At 36.8% G+C, this 21,379-nt stretch overlaps 1 protein-coding gene across 6 annotated transcripts in view; it reads right to left on the minus strand.

Annotated features, from left to right (window-relative positions):
* SPHKAP (SPHK1 interactor, AKAP domain containing) overlaps nucleotides 1-21,379 on the minus strand; it is a 168,228-nt gene that overhangs the window by 139,595 nt on the left and 7,254 nt on the right. The gene's annotated exons all lie outside the window — the stretch shown is intronic.

Genomic DNA, 21,379 nt, shown 5'->3' on the forward strand with positions numbered 1-21,379 from the left:
TAAGACAAATGGAGACGTTTCTGGCACCCTCTCGAGTAAATCAATGAACAACGGGAAGACAGTGATGACAGTGATACAGTGATAATACTCACCTGTAGAGCATGATTTAGTCCTTTTTGTCCTAACACAAATAAAGAATAAACAGCCTCAGATCTAAGAAAGTAAAGTCATTTTAACTATAAAAATGAATCAAATGTCTTCAAAGAAGACCACAGCTGATGTTGAGGATGCAGTGCAATACTAGGTCCCATTCAATGACCATTAATTAACTGACTCTGGTCACATAAGAAGTTCTCCCATCTTATTTCATAAAATAAGGGGTATTTTTTTCTCTGTAAAGGTCTAACATTCTTTCTTTACATTCAATCATTGGAAATTCATATGTACTAATGCACAAATATGTATGATCTCATTTTTAATTTCACTTTTTGTTTCCAGTTCAAATGAAGAATTACAATGATACACACTGATTTATATCTAGTAAATATACTAAACTCATGTATTGACGTGAATGATGTTCCAGTCTCTTCAGAATTTTTTTAATGCAGACAGTTAAATAAACTATAAATGCTGAGAATTTTGATTTATTCTTGAGCATATATTTTTATCTTCTCATTGTTGCCTTGTTGTATTGGCTAGGGACTTCAATAAAATGTTGAACAGAGTAATGAAAATGTTCTTAAAGCTATTACACATATTATACTTGCTGTAATTTTAAAAAAACGAATATTTTCATTTTTATTTAGTGATATTTGGCATTTATTAATATTACTATATTTTCCTAATTTATATTATTAATTTAATATAATCATCTCTAATTAAAAAATAGTTGGTGCCACCTGGTTATGCTCAGGGGTTACTCCTGGCTCTGCACTCAGGAATTACTCCTGGTAGTGCTCAGGGGACCATATGGGATACTGGGAATTGAACCTGTATGGCTGAGTGAAAGGCAAACATCCTCCCCACAGGACTTTTGCTCCTACTCCTCAAATTTAAATTTTTATTAATTTTTTTGTCATTGTTTTTAAGCCACACAAAGGAGGAGGAGAAGGAGACCCTAGTCCTATGCTCAGGGGCCACTCTTAACAGTGCTTTCAGGAATTTGCAGTGCCTCCTATATGTAAGCATGTGTTAAGCATGTTGACTTACCTTATTGGCCCAAATTTCTAATGCTGAACTATTCTTGAATTTCTGAAGTCAACTTAATTTGACAACTATTATTATTTTTATATGTTATAGGTTCTACCTTGCTACATTTTAATTATTCCCCCCACTCTGTGCTTGAATGAGATTGATATTTTCTTTCTTCTGTCATTTGCTATTAAGATTACACTATTCTCACAAAATACATTGGAGGTACTTCAATTTTTATTCTATTTGTTGGAAAAGTTCATGGTGCTGTTGGAATTAACTCAAGTCTAATGTTTGACTGAAGTCAGCAGCAAAGCCATCTTGGAGTGAATATTTTCTAACGAGAGGATTTTAACCACAAGGTCAATAAATGTTTACTGCCATTTCTACATCTTTACTTACTCTTAAGTTATATTTTAGTTTGCTTCTCATGAGATAGATGATTGCTATAATCTTTAGCTTCATATTATAATAAGCCTTGGTATTTGTTAATGATTGCTATGTTTTTATAAATGCTATATGTATCTTATAGGCTTTGGTTGCCATATTCCACACACATAGGGTATTTTTATGTTAGGTTCATTGAGATGTACTGAATTTCTAAATTTCTATTGATTTGGAGAATTATCTATTTTCCAATTTTTGCCCTTTATTCTGTGTAATTTGGGCTAATTTTTATTATGTGAACATATATTTAATATGGTTTAATCTTCCTAAATAACCAACTGTTGTCATTATTCAATTTCTTTTGTATGACAATGATCAAGTTCATAATTTTATTTGGTTAGTATCACATATATTTCTATTATTGTAAATATCATATGTTTTAAGTATTTATTACTTTCTGAAATTTTTGAAAATCCATTGGTTTTTGAGTTTGGAATATCAGTTTTGAACTTGGAATATTTGTTCATCCAACTCTGTATGTGACTACTGATGTATTTAGTTCTATTGTTACTATTTTATATGTTCTGTTTGTCTTTCAACTCTTTTAAAATTTCTTATCACAATTAGAGCAAGTAACTATTTTCATTTTTGACTGGTTTACAATTAATTTAGTAATTACCCTAGAAAATATAGCATGTTACTTTATCACAGTCTAAAATAATCAACATCTTTAATATCTTTCTGGCAAATAGAAGAATGACCTACAATATTATGCTTGTTTCTTTGTTTTTATAGTTGAGTTACACCTTGTTGTGCTAAGTACTTACTTCTCCTGGCTGTGCACTCAGTAATCACTTCAGGCAGAGTTTGGAATGTGGTATCAAGGATTGGGCCTAGATCAGCTGCAGCAAAGATTTTTATCTCACTGTACACCTGGCAAGAACCTTATATTAACCTCTCCAAAGTATATTATTACCTCATATTTAAATTATACAATTTTAGGCAGGATATCATTAATTATATTTTACACAATAAATGTTTTCTTATATTTGAAAAATATTATAAAACTTAATTTCATTCTTATTTCTTTGTGTATCTCTTATTTCCTTTTGGAATTGTATTTTTTTCTGCTGAAAAAAATCTATTATAATTTTCTTTAGTGAAAAGCAATATTCCCAGTTTTGTTTGTAAGAAAATATCTTTCTTTGTTCTTGATAGATACATTCACTGAGCAGTCTGACCTGCAATTATTTTCCTTTGACATGCTGAAGACGTAACGTTTTATTTTTAGAATTTCATTTCACCTTAATGAAGTCAGTTAACTATAAAATTCAAAAAATATTGTTTATTTGCTTTTTCATTATGCTCACTGCTCTTAAGATTCTCTGTTTTAGATAGTCTGTTTTCATTTAGTAAGCAATTATTCACTATCTTAAAGTTTCTTTTATTTTTTACTATTTGAGGGCAAGGGAAACTTAACAATGATTGGGGACCATATCTGGTGCAGTGCTAGAGAAAGAGCTAGGATCTTTCATAAGCAAAACATTATAGCTTTTTGATATCTACCCACAGACCCCAATTCTTCAATTCTTTTAGTAAATACAAAATATTATGTATATATATATATATTAGTCATCTTTTAAAGCAAGGATTGATAAATAATTTTGTTGAATGTCTGGAATGAAAATTTATGTTTTTAAAAGCTATGTAACAGTGTTTAGAAGAGTATAAAGATAGAGCATTAGAATTACTAGAATTCAAAGTTGAGGAGAAAATGTGGGCAGGATAAAGGTTATCTGCTGCTATTTATGGCAGAGGAGTAAGCCAAGTGAGGGTTATACTTTTAAAAGATTCTTTTTGGGTTTTTTTGCATGTGAAGAATTAGAAGCAGTTGGTGAGAAAAAAGAAGTAGATAATTAGTTGACCTAAAGACTTCTACTTGCTCAGATATTGTGCGCAAAAGAAGCTAAATAAAACCAATAAAAACTAGTGATAATCATTATATGCTAACTTTAGAAGGCAAAGAAAGTTATATTCATTATTTATGAGCTCACATGTTACTAAAATACATAACATATAGCCTCGAATTTTCAAGATGGACTTGATTTCAAAGCAGTTTTCTAAGTGTGCCTAAAAATGCATGATAGATCAAATTGGCATTTTTATTATAGTTTATAAAATATTGGGTATTTGCATGTATGTATGTGGGTGTTTGTAGGCAAGCATAGCTTTCTTGGAAAGCAGACAAATGTTTGAGTAGTGTGTCTTTCTTTTCCCAGCACCGACCCCTTCTGACCATGTCTCATTCTTGGGGTCGTGCTGTATTCCCTGGTGTCCCCTCCCCAGTCTTGTGCAGTAATTCCCTATTTATGCAATTTTTAAGCATGACCTTCTTGCTGAAGGTCCCCCAGAGAGTCACAGTGACTCCAGTTGAAAAATGCTGCTTTAAAGGTCATTTCTGCCCACACAATATAACAATGTCTGGACAGAGAAAGCACAGATGTGAATTCATTAAATATAAGCCTTCCATATTTTTGTATTAAAGACTTAAGTAACCCGCAAACAGAAGAATTCAATAGGATGCATGCTCTATCCACCGGGTCCGAATTGCTTTTCCCACAAAGCACTTTCAATCTAATTGAACTCGAACAGTAGAAACTAATGTTAGAAAGGCAATTAGAATGATCAATATTTCTAGAACACTGCATTCTAGTTCAATTTTAAAAAATACGTAAAAAATTACTAAGTTTTAGAAGAAGGTACAAAGGTACAGATAAGAACCAAATGTCATCTTTCTCATTTCTCATAGAGTTCTTTCAACTGAAAACAAGGTAACGAATAAATTAGTGAAAAGTTGAGGAAAACACATTTAATACAATGCTTAAAGGACTTGGCTTTGCAAAGTAAAAGTATATCCTCATTTTTCACCTTATAAAAATATATGAAAATAAATTAACATTCAAAATATTATCACCTTACTAAGAATATTCGGATGATTTCTACAGTACCTCTAAGTGCATTTATATTTGATGGAAACCATTTTAATTATTATTAGTCAAAATTTCAATTTTGGCAGCACTTCAGAAGCTAATTTGAAATCTCTGGTTAAATTATTTCTAGTTAATAAATAAAATATTTTAAAACCAGTTACCCACTTTATTTTTGGTGGTGTAGAGAGATTGGGCCACACACCATGTCATTTAGAGTTACTCCTGACTCTATGCTCTGAGACCAATCCTGGTGGTTGCCTGCCCCTGCTCTAGCTCCCCGATCACAGTTAAGCATTTTCAATATTCAATATTCAATATTCTCAATATTCCCTGTTTGAGAACATCATTTCTTAAAATGGAATAACAGTATTTCCCCTTCCCTCTGTCTCTGTTTCTGTCTCTGTTTCTCTCTCTCTCTCTCTCTCTCTCCTTCCCTCCCCCCCTCTCTCTCAAGCAAGATATATTTCTAACCACAACTTTTTCCAGTTACCATTAAGAACTAGCCAAGTGGTCAATGTGGGAATTTTTGCTATTATCTACTTTTGCAACGTTCCTTTTGCTGGATCCTTTTGCTTTCAGAAGTTGATATCAAGGCTTTGAGCTAGGACCAGTATTTTTTCTAGAAGGTTAAAAATGAATTTTTTTCACTTACTCAGAGATAATTACTCTGAGTTAATTTTTATCAGCATAAAAATGGTTGCTTTCTAACGGTACATAAGGTAGATAATGAGACTAAGGCCATTGGAATACAGGATTAAATAGCTATAATTCAAATGCAATTTATGACTCACAACTGGGAATCTCAATTATTACATCTGAATGAATCATAGCAACAGAAGAGGGTTGCTTACTCAAAACACTATAAAAGGAATGTTACAAAGATGCATGCAATGCATTTCATGTACAAATTTCAGAATGTAGAACTCCATAGGCGCCCAAACGGTCAAGATTCAAGAAACCTTAATTTATTCTTGAAAATCCACTTCATCCTGTTTTTTTTTTTTTTTTTTTTTTTTTTGCTTTTTGGGTCACACCTGGCGATGCACAGGGGTTACTCCTGGCTCTGCACTCAGGAATTATGGTCCCCTGGCGGTGCTCAGGGGACCATATGGGATGCTGGGATTCGAACTCGGGTCGGCTGCGTGCAAGGCAAACACCCTGCCCGCGGTGCTATTGCTCCAGCCCCTCCACTTCATAATTTTTAAGGGAAGAGGAGCATGGAATTTTACCCACACTGAGTGAATGAACGTGTCTCGGCCTCACAGGCTCAGCAGAGTGACGTTGCTGCCTCACTAGATGCCACTGAGAATAGTGAACTGAGAAGACGCAGCTAAAGAGATTATATAAAGTGACTCCCGCGTTGCCTGTTGTATTAAAATACTTCTTCCCTCTTCATTCTAAAGTCATCCAAAGTATCGTAAACATTTTGGAGACAAATTCTGAAATCTAATGCCGAGTGCTGATTATAGTCGCAAGAAAAGCGAGTGGGATCAATTTGTACAGGCAAAAGGGGCCAAGTGCAACCTCAACGTTGAGGAGTCCTTATTAATTGTAGCTCGGGGAGGGAACTCAGCAGGCCATGCAGTTCATTCTCCAATTTCCCAGCAGAACTGAACGAAATGTGTCCGATGTTGAAGATCAGCACAGTTAAAAACGCCTTCTCTTGTGAGAGACTTAAGCTAAGATACGCCAGCAAAGAACAAGGCTCTTTTTGTCCTCCTGAAGATGCACTCTGGGATAATATTACTCTCTTTTATATGCACTTTAATAGACTAATGGACTGTCCCATTCCTGTCTGGAACATTAGCAGCATTTTCATTGCAGCAGAACCACAAATGGGAATTATGAAGCGGCTTTATTTTTACCAACGTTGCTGATGTGTTCTCTGTGATTGCTGAATGACTCAATGCTTTTGAACCATAGATAGAAGAAAGCTTATCTTTCAAAGCGAACGAATAAGGTTAAAGAAAAGTATTCACAACTCCATCTACCCGACTTTCAGGTCACTGAGTCAAACTTTCTTTGAAGAGTCCCATTCGCTGACAAGATTTCCTAAGAACATACAATCGATCAATTCATCCTGCAATGCTTCATCCAAATGTGATTTCATTCTCAGGTTGGACTGATAGCACAGTGGGTAGGGCGTTTGCCTTACACGTGGCCGACCCGGGTCTGATTCCCAGCATCCCATATGGTCCCCTGAGCACTGCCAGGAGTAACCCTGTGCATTGCCGGGTATGACCCAAAAAGCAAAAAAAAAAAAAAAAAGTGATTTCATTCTAAAAATGCGTGTACCATTTGTTGGCCTCCTTAGAAGAAGAAAGATAGTTAATTGTTATGATCCTTTGGAAAAAAATTATAAAACCAAGTGGAAATCTGCATGAACTTTTATTTTTTTTAATGATGTCAATAAATAGCTATTTGTTGCAGCTTCTTTGTGTTCAGAGCTCAAAATACTGCAGTGAATAAAGCACACAAGAATACTCCCTTCCATAGGATGGATGCTATTGTTATTTGGAAAGGGGACACACCCTCTCATGCTGGGAACTACTTCCAGACCTGAGATTGGGGGTTGCCCCTGGTGGAGCTCAGGGACCAAACTGATGCCCAGGATAAAATCAGAGAAAGTTCTCTGAACCGTGTACTACATCTCTGGCTTTGGGGTCTATGTTATATTAGAGAAAAGATACAGGAGCAATATGTGAAAATAAACTATGCAAGGCTTCAGAAAAATGCCTTTGAATATTAGTCCTACAGTGATATTTGCAAGACAACCAATTTGCTTCTAAATACAAATAATAATAAAAATAAGGTCAGAGCAACCCGAGAGACAATACAGGGGGTTGAAGTCTCTTGAGTGGTCCACAATGGCTTTGGTGAAAGCCTTCGCACCATATCGGGTCTCCTCAGCATCACCAGAAATGATCCCTGAGCACTGAGTCAGGAGTAAAACCTAAGCACTTCCAGGTAGGCCCATTCCTCAAAAAAAAAATAACAAAAAACAAGTTAGGAAATATTAATACACCAATCAGAATTTTGATCAATTTGTATGTTACATTCACAAAACATCACTTCAAGTCTTCTTGTCCTATGTCTTGAGATTTTTCCATCTAAATCATTCTATACAACACTGAAAGTAAAATAAAATGTTCCCAAAGAGTGAAACGGGAAACACCCAAGGATATAAAAGTCTGAAAAAATAGATGAATATTTTGAATATTCATTCAAAATAGACGAACTTCAGGGCTCTCAACTCAATGCCAAAAAAGCAAGACTCTATGAGAAAAAGAAGAGATACCTAGTCAATTGGCAGTGCAACACCTTTAATTCCCCTGTCCCTTAGCTATACTTTCAAAGTATAAAAGTCCTTCCAAAGGAATTCTGAGGCTATTTACCTCCTTGCTGTTGGCGCCATGACCTTACACGATAAATATGGGATGAAGAGATATTGGTTCTGAGTGAGAGCAACATATACACCTGAGTACAGAGTCACTCCAGGAGACCACTAGGTAGTAAGTGTCATTGTTTCATGCTCACTAGGGAAGTCTTGACTGGAGAACTAAACATTCAGGCTGAAATGCTTTTTCAGAATAGGTCATTGGCACCTGGTTTTATAGCAATCATTTTTATCTAAGTTGAATATTTACGATTCTTGAAAGAAAAATTACCTTAAAAAACCCTAAAGAAAAATATTTTCAATAGTGTCGCTTTTTATTATACTAGTTCTTAGGCTTCTGCAGAATGCACAAAAATGATATAAAAATGGCAGGGGCACCAGAGTCTCCAAGCTTAGTGACAGTAATTAAAAGGTCAGGGATTACATGGCAGAATGAACAACTCATTCACAGCTTCTTTTCTTCCGACACTGAACAAAGGCACAGAAGCAAGGAGAATCAAGCAATTATCTAGTGAATTTAATCAGTGCCAAAGTTCAGTGTTGCTCACCCATCGGAACCACTTCTTATATATTGCACAAATTATGCAGACTGCATTCTTCACTTACTTTTCATTTCTTCCAACTTGAGAGGCATGTCAAAAAAATGAAATATGCACCTCCAAGTTCATTGTCCTTTTCTTTTTCAGGGAGGCTCTGCTATTTCACTTTGCTCCATGGGACCCGAAGACTAATCATGGCCAGGTTCAGTCTGGATATGGGTCACAAAGATGTCTGTGCAAAGAGCCAGAGGACAGTTCAAGGCTCTCTGATGTAAGAAATATCAAAGTCCAAGAAAACAAATTTCATTGCAGATTATATAGCACGGACCTGGGGCTTGTCAAGATAATTAGAAGAACAACACTATCTCAAATTCTGGAGAATTCCATGAAGGAGGGAGAATAGAATTATTCTCTCTCGGAGAGTCTGGCAAGCTACTAAGAGTATCCTGCACGCACGGCAGAGCCTGACACACTCCCCGTGGCATATATGCCAAGAACAGTGACAACAAGTCTCACAATGTAGACATTACTGGTGCCCATTCGAGCAAACAGATGAACAACGGAACAACAGTGCGACAGTGTTGCAGTTGTTTCAAGACATCTCAGACCTCTATACTTTTGAACTTATTCCACTTTGCATCTCTCTCTGAGCTTCAGACTTGAATATGCCTGCTTGGTCTCTCTCTCTTTCTCTCTTTCCTCTTTATCTACTATATTTCTAAAATACAATTTATTTCCACGCTCTCTCCTTTCCCCCCTAATTTCAAACTCAGCTTCTATTCCCATGCAATCAAAGATCAATGATCTAAGTAAAACAATTTAGAATTGATTCTTGGATCCCTTTTCTCTCAATCCAGCTGATTACCAAATCTTCCTCATTTTCTATCAATTATTCTTGCGTAGTACCCCATTATTTCTAATATTTTTTTAGTAACCAAAGGATCCAATGCCCTCTAGCATGCCAACAATGAAGAAAGTTAGTATGAGGTTCAGCATGATTCACACATGAGTGATGATGCAATGGAGACTGAAGTCTAGGTGCTAAGACTCCCAGTCCTAGCACCAAGAAAGAAAATTCTTGTACTGCACAACTGAAAGTTTTCAAGAGGTGTAGGGTTCAAGGGGAAGAGAAAGAATCGATGAATCCCAGCTTTCAAAATGCAATACTCTAAGGAAAGGGAAGTATGTCACTACTAAGTCATCTGGGAGCTTCTGTGTTTGGGATCTTGGATTTCTCTCTATTTCTCTCTATTTCTCACCTCAGTGAACCATGTACTTCCCTTTTATGACAGCTTCACTTCATTTATGGAAATAATTTCTGTGTAAATGTGTTTTTTAAATCTCCCCCAAGACTGAGCTATTTTGGGGGATGGCCACTGGAATATCTCTGGGCTGGTGGTAGGACCCTTGTTTTGATTATTAGAAGAGAGAGCAGAGAGTATCTAACTCTCCCCACCCTCAGCTGTCAGATAAGCTTTAATATAAAACCTTTGTGGCTCTGAGAATAAATGAGGCAAACCTCAGACTGGAGAGGAGGATGTTTGGTGTTTTGAATGAACCTGAGAATTTATTGCTGTCAGAGAAATTTGTGGACTTGGAAGCAAAGGAGGAGGGATATTATATTAATTTAGTTTGTCTTCTTTATGATCATGAAATTAAAATATTCTTTAGCTAGATGTATGTGGATCTCCCAAAGGAACTACTTTAATGTAATAATTTTGTTAGGAGTAAGCTTCTGTATACCAGAAAATCCCTGATAAGACAATGAATACTTACAGTTTTAACATTCTAAACTGTTGTATGTCAGGCAATCAATTCTTGCTTGCAGTATCCCACACTTAGTGCAATTTCTTAAAAGAATTTTACTAGTATTCCAAATCACATATTAACATCTACAAACTCTTTGCTTAGGAAAACTCATCTCAAGGATGACTGGGAAAGTTTATTGTTACATTACTCATCTGATATATATTTCTCAGAGTTGTGTCACATTGAAAGTGAGCAGAAAGGATTGTCAGAGCACCATTGGCCATCAACAGTCACAATGATGGAAGAGTGATTGCAATATCCAAATTACTGTGACAACAGAGGAGGGAGAGCATCCTTCTAAAGACAGAGACTGATTAGTACTCAATCAAGATGCAAGGAGAGAGGAAAAGGGGAGTAGGGAGGGTAGGAGAAGAAATATTTTAGGAAAACAAGGAAATGACAATGATTGTTCTGCAAGGAAATGTGAATGAGAAAATATTCTTAAGAATTTCATCACATTTTATTTATCCCTTGACTGGCTCACAAACAGATCATTTCCATCTTTTGTCTGTGGCAAACAAAACTATATAAAAGGTAGAAGTGAAATGTTATCTTTGAGATTATAATTTTGTTTTTTCAGATAAATGCCAAGAAGTGGAATTTCTCTATTAAGTGGTAGTTGTATTTTAAATTTTTTTAAAGAATTTCACAACTGTTTACCACTGTGATGCTATCATTGACACTCCCACCAACAGTGTAATGTGTCTTTGCCCACACCTGCTATCACTTGCCTTTTAAAAATAGTTACTCTAGTGCTAGAATGATAGTACTCTGGGGAGGATGCCACACGTGATCACCCAAGTACCACCAGAAGTGACTTTTGAGACTATAGTCTTGAGCACAGCTTGGCCTCCAAATAAACAAAAAGTTTCTCTCAAAGCATGAGGGGATATTTTCATTGTGATTTACATTTATATTTCCCTAATGACTAGGAATATTTTCCTTCCCATAGACCTGCTGATCATTTATAGGTCTTCTCCAAAAGTACCTACTCAGGTGCTTTGAGATACAGGTAATACTAACTCCTTTCTTATGTGTATACCTGAGAACACAGTTATCTCTCAGCAAATGTCTTGAAGAAGCCCTTAGGTATCCTCTGGGTTGCCTTCTCTATGTATGTGACATAGAAAAGGCCAATTCATTGAATGTGAGTTTCAGAATACACTTAGGCAACTTGGAGCTGAAGAAATATATTTAAAAACCTCATAATGACAATAACAACTTTTGAATAATTTTCTAATAATTCTGCAACATCAGCTGCCTATTTGTCTTTTGCCTCTTCATCAAACTACAGTGAAATTGAAATGATAAGTAATGACAGCAATCATTTCCACTATTTAAAGAACTTTGAAAATATGCCAGGTACTTGGCTATTTGCTTTATAGGCATTACCTCACTTAAAGCATTTGGGCATCTCTAGCTTAAAATCTTCAAAGATTATCTGCTACTTTTTAGAAATGAGACCCCAGTGGATCTCCAAGTGTAGCATATTCTTGTCCCAGACTGACCTTTAGGTCTCATTTTTTACTGTCTCTGCTGATTTCTTATATTCCAGGCACACACTTCATATTGTTTAAACACTCCATTACTTTCTGGCTCAAGACTTTTTCTAAACGGTTTGTTGACTGTCTGAGCACTTTTCCACAAGAAGCCTTTCTGATATCTGCCAATTTGTCTTGTTTGTTATGACAAATACTGGAAGACTGTGATCCTTTTTTCTTTCCATTTGGAACACACACATCCATTGGCTACTGGTGTGTTTCTTGGGCTCATGCCTTTCTGCCCCACTGGAATAGTAGTTTCAGGGACTGGGGGATAGTAAGACTATTAGAAAACAAGCCTGTATGCATCTGACCTGGGTGGATCCAATTTCTGGTGCTACACAGTCATCGGATCATTGCCCTGAAGGCCCCTCACACTTTGGGGCTAGCCCAGTTTCAGCTGGCATTGAATAGCCTGGGCAGTGTTGTGACCTTGAGTCCTTGCATTGAACCACAGATCTGGTTGGTCAAGAATTATGGGTGGGGTCTTTGACCTCCTGAACATCACGTGGGAATCTCCCTTCCCCTCCCCCAAACAAATAGAAAATAGTCTATGGCTAGGGCTGAAACTTTGCACTCATCAATGCGTATACAGTTGGTATAATGACATTATCCACATGCGATAAAGGGCGAATATTTCTATTGAATGAGTAAATGCATTGTATTTTTATACTTTTCAAAGATATATCATATGACCCTAATTCTACATAAAATGAATGTTTTACTGGGAGCTTTGAGAGACTGTGAAGGACTGTAGCACTGTCATCCCATTGTTCATCGATTTGCTCCAGCGGGCACCAGTAACGTCTCCATTGTGAGACTTGTTGTTACTGTTTTTGGCATATCGAATATGCCACGGGTAGCTTGCCAGGCTCTGCCCTGTGGGCAGGATACTCTTGGTAGCTTGCTGGGCTCTCCGAGAGGGACAGAGGAATTGAACCCGGGTCAGCCATGTGCAAGGCAAATGCCCTACCCACTGTGCTATCGCTCCAGTCCATGAAGGTCTAGACATGAGTATATCTAAGTCCTTATTTGCTAAGGATATTTTCCTTAATCCACACCATTTAATAACATCTACCTGCCACCTTTGAACCTTCCATGTATGTTGTGGATTATTGAAAAGCAAACAAGGGGAATTCATATTTATATGCAAACCTCCTGCTGCAGCCTTTGGTATTTTTTTATATATTCAATTTAAGCTGTTGTTGGTACATTTAATGTAGACTAACAGTAGAGAGATATATTGAAAACCAAAAGGCCTCTTTAATCTTCACTACAGGAGGTAGAGAATTTTCCAGAAGGTTGTTTGAGTTTATGAAATGTTCAATTGTATCTGCACAGCTTCATTAGTTTATTCACTCATCTATGTATAATGGGGTAATGTTCATGAATGTGAAAAAGTTTTTAGCAGTGCTTTTCATGGAGGAAATCTGGTAAACATGATGTCACAGGAAACTCTACCCTCTGTCTGATGAACTGTCTCTGTCATTTGTGGCCCAGTTTCTGTAGTGACAAGATTGTAAAAGAAAGCAAACATTTCATTAACTGTGCATCAACAGCTAATAGTTTTTAGTGATCAGTCTCTTCACTTGAGTGTTTGCATCAATAGCTTTGGTGGTAATTGCTTGTTAATAGCTTAAGTGGTTGTGACTTTGATAATATTCTAATCAATTCAAGTGAAATATCTTGCAGAAGATGTAGAACTTCAGAAAGGAGAAGACAATGATATCGGAGAGTCCTTTAATCCTTTGTCAAACCATTCGAATGACAATGTGGCAGAGGGAGACCAGCAGATGATGGAAAAAGAGAATCAGTGAGGACAATGGCATAATAGATATTTCACAAGAGACTGAATTAAGAATCACAGAATTAGAAGAAAAGTTGACAATTTCATGAGGTCATTGGGAACTTAATGAAAAGATGCATTTTAATCTTGTGACATGTCTTCTAACAAAATGTGCTACATTAGCCTCACTTAATGAGAAATTTTATACAATGCACATATATTTTTATGTATAGTTTACAATCCAATCAATGCTTCACTTTCAAGTCTTTCTTTAAAAAATTCATATGTATGCATTTTATTATTGGTAAAGATAAATTTACAACCAGATATATAAATTGAGTTTGTTTTATATGACCCTTCTCAGGTACCTAAATAATCCTCCCATGGTGGTGATGGTATATTAACCTCAGAATTTCTTCCTTCCTTACGAGGAAGTTGGTGCTACCTGGATGTGCTTCTCTGTTATGCATACCCGACCAGTCATATCTGCCCCCTATAATCTTCCAGGTTAAAATTCGTATTTGGTCAACACCTTTTTCAGCCTCCTTTGCTTTTATATATCTTAAATAAAATATCTTCAACCTAGTAAAATATTGGGAGAACTAAACTGTATTTGAATTTTGTCATTTCACTAATCTACTGATTATTATAGAAGTGAAATACTAGTATTTTTAAGTTGTTAAGGAGCTATTGATTCATTAAGAATAAAACTAAAGCAGCAAGAATAAAATATATTTAGACAAATCAGGTACATGAGTTAACAGAGAGCACATTTTATGGGGGTTCTGTTCTATTTAGAAAAAGGTCTTCACTGGGTTCACAGTTTTGGTATGAATTATTCAAATAGGTTGTTTACTTCATTATCTGAATAAGTTTAGAGGCATAATGACTGCTCAAACTGTGAAGAATTAGTTGTGAATAACACAATATATCAAGTCATTTGTCACATTTATTATATTCTTCTTGCGATTCAGAGTATAGACTCTTATTTTTATGCTTTTATGGTGAGTTGGGACTCCGCACCAGGTTGTTTTCACTCGGGACGCCTCAGAGAGGGGCGGGTGAGAACCCTCCCTGCCCCAAGGGACTCAACACAGGCAGCTGACCTTCACTACCCAACCGCCACCACGCTCCAGGCTGTCTTCCAGACCTCGCGGCTGTGAGCAATGCATTATAAAACACTTCTTACCCATTTTCCAAAATTACCAGACCATATTTGATGGAGTTCAGACAGTAGGCAACAAATCATAGAGAGTTTTATATATATATATATGTGTGTGTGTGTGTGTGTATACACATATGTATGTGTGTGTATGTGTGTATACATATATATATACATATATATATATATATATATATATATATATATATATATATACCGGAGAGCCTGGCAAGCAAGCTACTAAGAGTATCCCGCCTGTCAAGCTCCCTGTGGCATACTCGATATGCCAAAAACAGTAATGATAGGTCTCATTCCCCTGACCCTGAAAGAGCCTCCAATCTTTGGGAAAAACGAGTAAGGAGAGGCAGCTAAAATCTCAGGGCAGGGAGGAATAGAGACATTACTGATGCCCATTTGAGTAAATCGACGAACAGTAAATCGATGACAGTGATACAGTGATGGTGAGTTGGGGCCATACCCAGCTGTGCTCAGGGCCGAAGGTGGGCTCTCTTCATGCCATGGGATCACTCCTGCTGGGCCTTGAGGAGCCATATGAGGGGCTAGAACCCAGGTTCGCTGCAAGTCAAACACCCTACCCCCTAAACAGTCTCTCCAGTCCCTCAACATTTTTATTAAAAAATAAAAGTGCATGATTCAATTTGTCTTAGAGTCACAGGGGCTAGAGAGAGAGTAAAGGGTTTAATACGTGCTTTGTATGTGACTGAACCAAAGGTGCTGCATCTTTGTTTTCTCACTTTGAACTGAAAATCAGCAGAGGTGCCTCCCCACCACCCAGCCTCCTGAGTACAATTTGTAAGATAAAAATTATGTCACTATATCACTGTCATCCCATTGCTCATTGATTTGTTTGAGCAGGCACCAGTAACGCCTCATTCTTCCCTGTCACATTCAGGGTCAGGGGAATGAGGCCCATTATTGTTACTGTTTTTGGCATATTTTTGGCATATTGAATACACCACGGGTAACTTGCCAGGCTGTGCCGTGAGAGATTTAAAAATTATACAAATATATGTATATATTGGACTGGAGCAATAGCACAGATGGTAGGGCATTTGCCTTGCACAAGGCTGACCTGGGTTCGATTCTTCCATCCCTCTCGGAGAGCCCAGCAAGCTACTGAGAGTATCCCGCCAGCACAACAGAGCTTGGCAAGCTACCTGTGGCATATTGGATATGCCAAAAACAGTAACAACAAGTCTCTCAATGGAGAGATTACTGGTGCCCACTTGGGCAAATTGATGAACAATGGGACGACAGTGCTACAGTGCTATGCATATATATATATACATATATATATATTAAATAATAGCAACAAAAATTGTCAATTATATTTGTATCTTTGGAAATAAAATTAGTTTAAATTTTTATTATTTTGGCTGGGTTAACACAAAATATTTAAGGAGTTTATCCCACCTAGAATTCTATTTAAGATTTATTTTAAGACAGTTTAATGTTAATAATAACCTTAAATACAGTGCTGATTGCATTTAAGTTTCAGATTCTATTAATCATAAATTGAATAAAATTGAATGTGAATAGATGACATTCTATGTGCTCTAATTTATGAAAGATTAATTTAATTCCATTGGTATAGAGGAAAACAACTATTTGGCATTGCTTGTAAAGAAAGTTGTTGGCTGATGATAGATTAAACCCTGCTTTAGTTGTGCTCATTCTGAAATGGAGACTGATAGAATAGCTACACTTACCCACTATGGTAGAAAGCAGTAAAAGTTATATAAAATATCATGACCTCTTGAATACTTCCCCTTAAAGGAGACATCCATAGTCCTCTAAGCACTCTGCATTACTGAAATAATACACAGGATCATAGCTTGTGCTAAGGACAACCGCAAGCATAACTTACCCTATGCTTAGGAAAACAGTTGGAAATGACTATTGAATAGCTCCAACATCTAGATCAGGGTGACAAATGAATTCTGTAGGGTCTCCACATCCTGCCTGAGCTGATCTTACATGTTCTTGAATAAGTTTTAGGATTTGACTGATCGTTCCAACATAGCAATACTGATTGAGTCACATGGTGCAGTGGAGAACCAAATATCTTTGATGATCTTTATTTCTAGCATGATGAAATTTTTAGTTAAAGAATTAACAACACTAGACAGAACAATGGGTAAACAGAAATGTTTATAGTCAAATCTCCAGAACCTAAAACTATATTGTTACATGGCAAAGCAGAATGAAGTTTTAAGATGGAATTAAGCTTATTAATTATTAATAAGCTGACTATGATATAGAAAGATTCTTCAGAATTTCCTTTATGGATCCTATGTAATTACCAGAATTTTTTAAAGTAGTAGAGGGAATCAGTAAGAGAAGTCAGAGAACAGTGATATAAGAAGAATTCAATCCGTCATTGGTGGCTTTGAAGATGAAGCAAGCAAGAAACATATTGTGAAGCAAAAAATAATAACAATAATAAGCAGTCTCTGAAATTTAGGAAAAATAAGACAGTACATTTCTTTCATAGCAGTGTAGCACTGTCGTCCCACTGTTCATCAATTTGCTCTAGAGGGCACCAGTAACGTCTCCATTGTGAGATTTGTTGTTACTGTTTTTGGCATTTCAAATACGACATGGGGAGCTTGCCAGGCTCTGCCGTGCGAGCAGGATACTCTTAGTAGCTTGTCGGCCCTCCGAGAGGGATGGAGGAATTAAACTCAGGTCAGCCGGTCAGCCGTGTGCAAGGCAAACACACTACCCGCTGTGCTATCATTCTAGCCCATAGCCTAAAAAAAAAAGTCGAAACAAACAGACAAACAAACAAAAAAAACCCTCAGCACTGTAAACAGTTTGGATCATTCCTGAGACCCCTGTCAGACTTCTCACGTATTTTACAATAAAAGCATACATTTATGTTGTTTTAATTTTGTGGTAATTAACTAAGGCAGAAATATAAAAATAACACAACGTTCTCATGCTATTTTTTCCCTAAGTGGCTATACTTCTAAACACATGGCAGCTCAAATAGTTGCATTGAATATTTATAAAATTGACCATTACAATGTATTAAAATTTAATAATAGAGCAAAGAGAACTGGTCAACATTTAATTTAAAATATCGTTTCAAATCATGTCAGATCACCTTTTCTATTTCAAGCAGAAATGTGCTTGGTGTATAAGTAGAGAGTTCAGTATATGTATGATTCTTGGACCACTTGTAAAATTAAAGAATTTCTAACTTATATGTTTGATGCCATTGGTCATCGTGCATGAAGTTTTCATTTTACTGTGATTGTGTCAAAATATCACACTACCTGCCTTTGTATCTCAGTTTAATACAGAGATTGTATTTGGAGGGAGATTGAGTTAAAATGGAAAAAAGTATGTTGTGATTACATACGAAACTCATCGAGAGCAGGAACCATTTGTTCCTCATCACTATACATGCTTCAGTAACTTTCTTGGAATAGAGATAAAAATAACTCAAATAACTGAACTCAGATGCCATAAATAAATCTCTTGAGGTCCTTGGCATTGGTGTATACATGTGTTATGAAGTGGAGAACTATGATGTATGTAGTCCAGGAACAGAGGATACAGAGTTTGAAAACAAGTTAGGTTTCTGTTGTGTTTGTTTTGTTTTCCAATTGATGAAGCAACCAATAAGTCTAGCCTGTGCAGGACAGAGATGTTGAAACTATGAAGGGAAATATTGATTTGTTGTTTTTTTTGGCCACACCCAGCAGTACTCAAGGGTTACACCTGGCTCCATGCTCAGGGGTCACTCTTGGTAGTGCCCAGCAAAAGATGTAGTGCCAAGGATCAACCCTGGGTCTTCTGCATGCAAAGCATGCATTCAGCCTAGAGAGTTTCCGACCCATGAAAACCTTATTATTTTCTTTTTTCTGGTGGGGGTGCGGGGACACAAACACAGCAGTGCTTCAGGCTTATTCCTGGCTCTTAACTCAGAGATTACTCCTAGTCCTGTCAGGGGACCATACATGGTGCTGGGATTGAACATAGGTCAGCAGCATGCAAGGCAAACCCTGCTCACTTTGCTGCTAAGCGGACCCTGGTTACTATTTTCAACAACTAGTGGAGAAAATGGACAAGATGCAAGCTTTTGTGTACGTTTTTAGCAAAAAATGAAAAAAAAAACTGAAGAAAGGTCTAGGACCATACTCAGTGCGACTCTGAAATGAAAACCACAGGGATTGAGAAATGACTGAAAATTTCTTAATAAAATCAGCTGAGTTGAGGGAAGCATCAATGAATGGAAGGTAGGTTGAATACTAATAATCAAAACTGAAAAAGAGGAGAAAGGAAAAAAAGCAGAAACTCTAAGACTGCATTCTGATACATATGCCATTAGAATATAAAGGGAAAAAGATTATTCAGAATAGTTTAAAAAGCATACTATTGAATTTTGACTGAAAATTTTTCAAAATTAGTAATAGGCACTAAGTCTTGATTCAAAAAATTCAGAGACTCCAGGAAAGATATATGGAGCTCTCTCTCTCTCTTCTCTCTCTGGATCTCTCTCCCTTCTCCTCTCTCCCTCCCTCCCTCCCTTCCTCCCCCTCACTCTCTCTTCTCTCTTTCCCTTCTTCCCCCTTCTTTCCTCCCCCTCCCTGCCCCCTCTCTCTACTCTTTTCTCTCTCTCTCTTTCTCTCTCTCTCTCCCCACACACACAGTATGTTACATAAAATAGTTCTAAGCAATAGAAAATTTTGACAGAAAGGAACTAAATAGAATATATGTCATAAAAAGGAATTAAGAAAGACAGCAACTTCTTGGCAGAAATCATAAAAGTTAAAATACAATGTAGTGTCATCTTTAAAGCTATAAAAAAAAAGTTAACCTGCCAACCCAGATACCTATACTTATGAAAATATATTTCAAAAACTGAAGGAACTCTAAATTCGCTCAGACAAAAACTAAGATAATTTATTGCTAGCAACTCCATCCTACAAGAAACGTTCAGGGAATTTACTTGAATAGGAAAATCATATCAGACAGAAGCAAGATTACACAGATGAAGTGTCAGTGATGAAATAAATTAAAATAAAATAAAAGTTAGTATTTATGAAAGCTCCAGGCTAACTATTTAAATGAAAATATTAAAAAGTGTGTATTTGATATATAAAAATATAATATAATGTAAAATACTAAGGAACGCCGAGGGGCGAGTGCACTCGCGGGCTCTCCGGGCGGCTCTGTCTCACCACCCGCGTTCGGTGCTCTGGAACCGCAGTGTGTGGACCAGATCGGGACGGCCAGTGGTCAAGGAAAGGCGAAGGAAGAACGAGGACCAAGCTAGTTGCTGATTAGTTACCGTTTATTCAATCTTCCATCTTTCTCATCTCCAGCACTCCCAGCTCCATCCTCTCTCTGGATCAACTGCTGCTTCTTTCTATCTCTCTCCTCCCTCTTTCCTCTCTCCCCCTTGCCCCTAGGTTACACCCAGCCAGGTAGCAAAATCAACATAATAAAGCCCTTCCTGAGGGCTGTCAGGTTTAAAGGGAACATAACCTAGGGGCCTTTTAAAACCCTTCCTGACTGCCAGTAGGCAAAATACCTCTTAAGGGATTTTTCTTCTCTCCCCATTCCAAACACTCATTAACATCTTAATACTAGTTATTTTTGCATGGACATAGCAAGAGATACATTGAGGTTTGCAAGGCAGCTCTCCTGGCAACATCTTACCACAGACTCAGACCACAGTACTCAGGCCAGATTAATCATTCCTAACCCTAGCAAGGTCCGAATCTAGTTATCACTGTTTGGATCATGACAGCATTTGTCCATGATCAAGCTCTTAACTTATAGTTAAGCATTAGGCACTTTGGCCAGGCCCATCTCGATGCCAGGGTAGCACACAACTCACCACTTGCCCTGGGTCCGTCTCGTCCCTCGTTGGGACCCTGCTTTTGGGGGTGCTAGGAAGTAAGGGCAGCTGAGGCTTAGGTAAGAGAACAGATGCCTTGGAGGAAAATATCATGTAGAGTCAAATGATTCCCAGGTTACAAAAGCATAGCATTTGCTAAGTCTTCCTGTGTCCATACAAAAAGGACTTGCTCTGAATAAACTATGCAAAGGACTCAAGGAGAAGAGAAAAACATTATTTACAAGTCAACAGAACACTAAGAAAGAAGCTATAAATAGACAAAGAGGAATAGGAGCACTGTAATGGGAGTAACCCAATAAACCTAAACTACCTGAGGCTATGTTATCCTACAATATAACAATAGCACAAATGATCATAAAGAGGATTTTAATATATATCTATATATGGCTCACATATTATCATTCCTAACTGGGTATCATATTATAATTTCTAAATCTATTAAATAATGTTTTTATAAGCAATATACATAACAAACTCTCAGTAGGCTATGCATTTTTAGAGTTTTATAAAGAATAACCCAAAAGATCTTGTTTCAAAAATCCCCATAAAGGAAATGCAGCAGAGGGAATAAAACAATTGAAGAGAGAAAAAGAAAACATGTTAATTGTTTTATATTCTCCAACTGTGTTGAGATACAATTGGTACATAACATTCTCTAAGTTTAAGGTATACTTATTTATGTTGATTTGATGCAATAATATATGGCAAAACTCATTACCAAAGGGTTTATTTGCACTATAT

Source organism: Sorex araneus, chromosome X (genome assembly GCF_027595985.1).
Source record: "Sorex araneus isolate mSorAra2 chromosome X, mSorAra2.pri, whole genome shotgun sequence".
Lineage (NCBI taxonomy): Eukaryota > Metazoa > Chordata > Mammalia > Eulipotyphla > Soricidae > Sorex > Sorex araneus.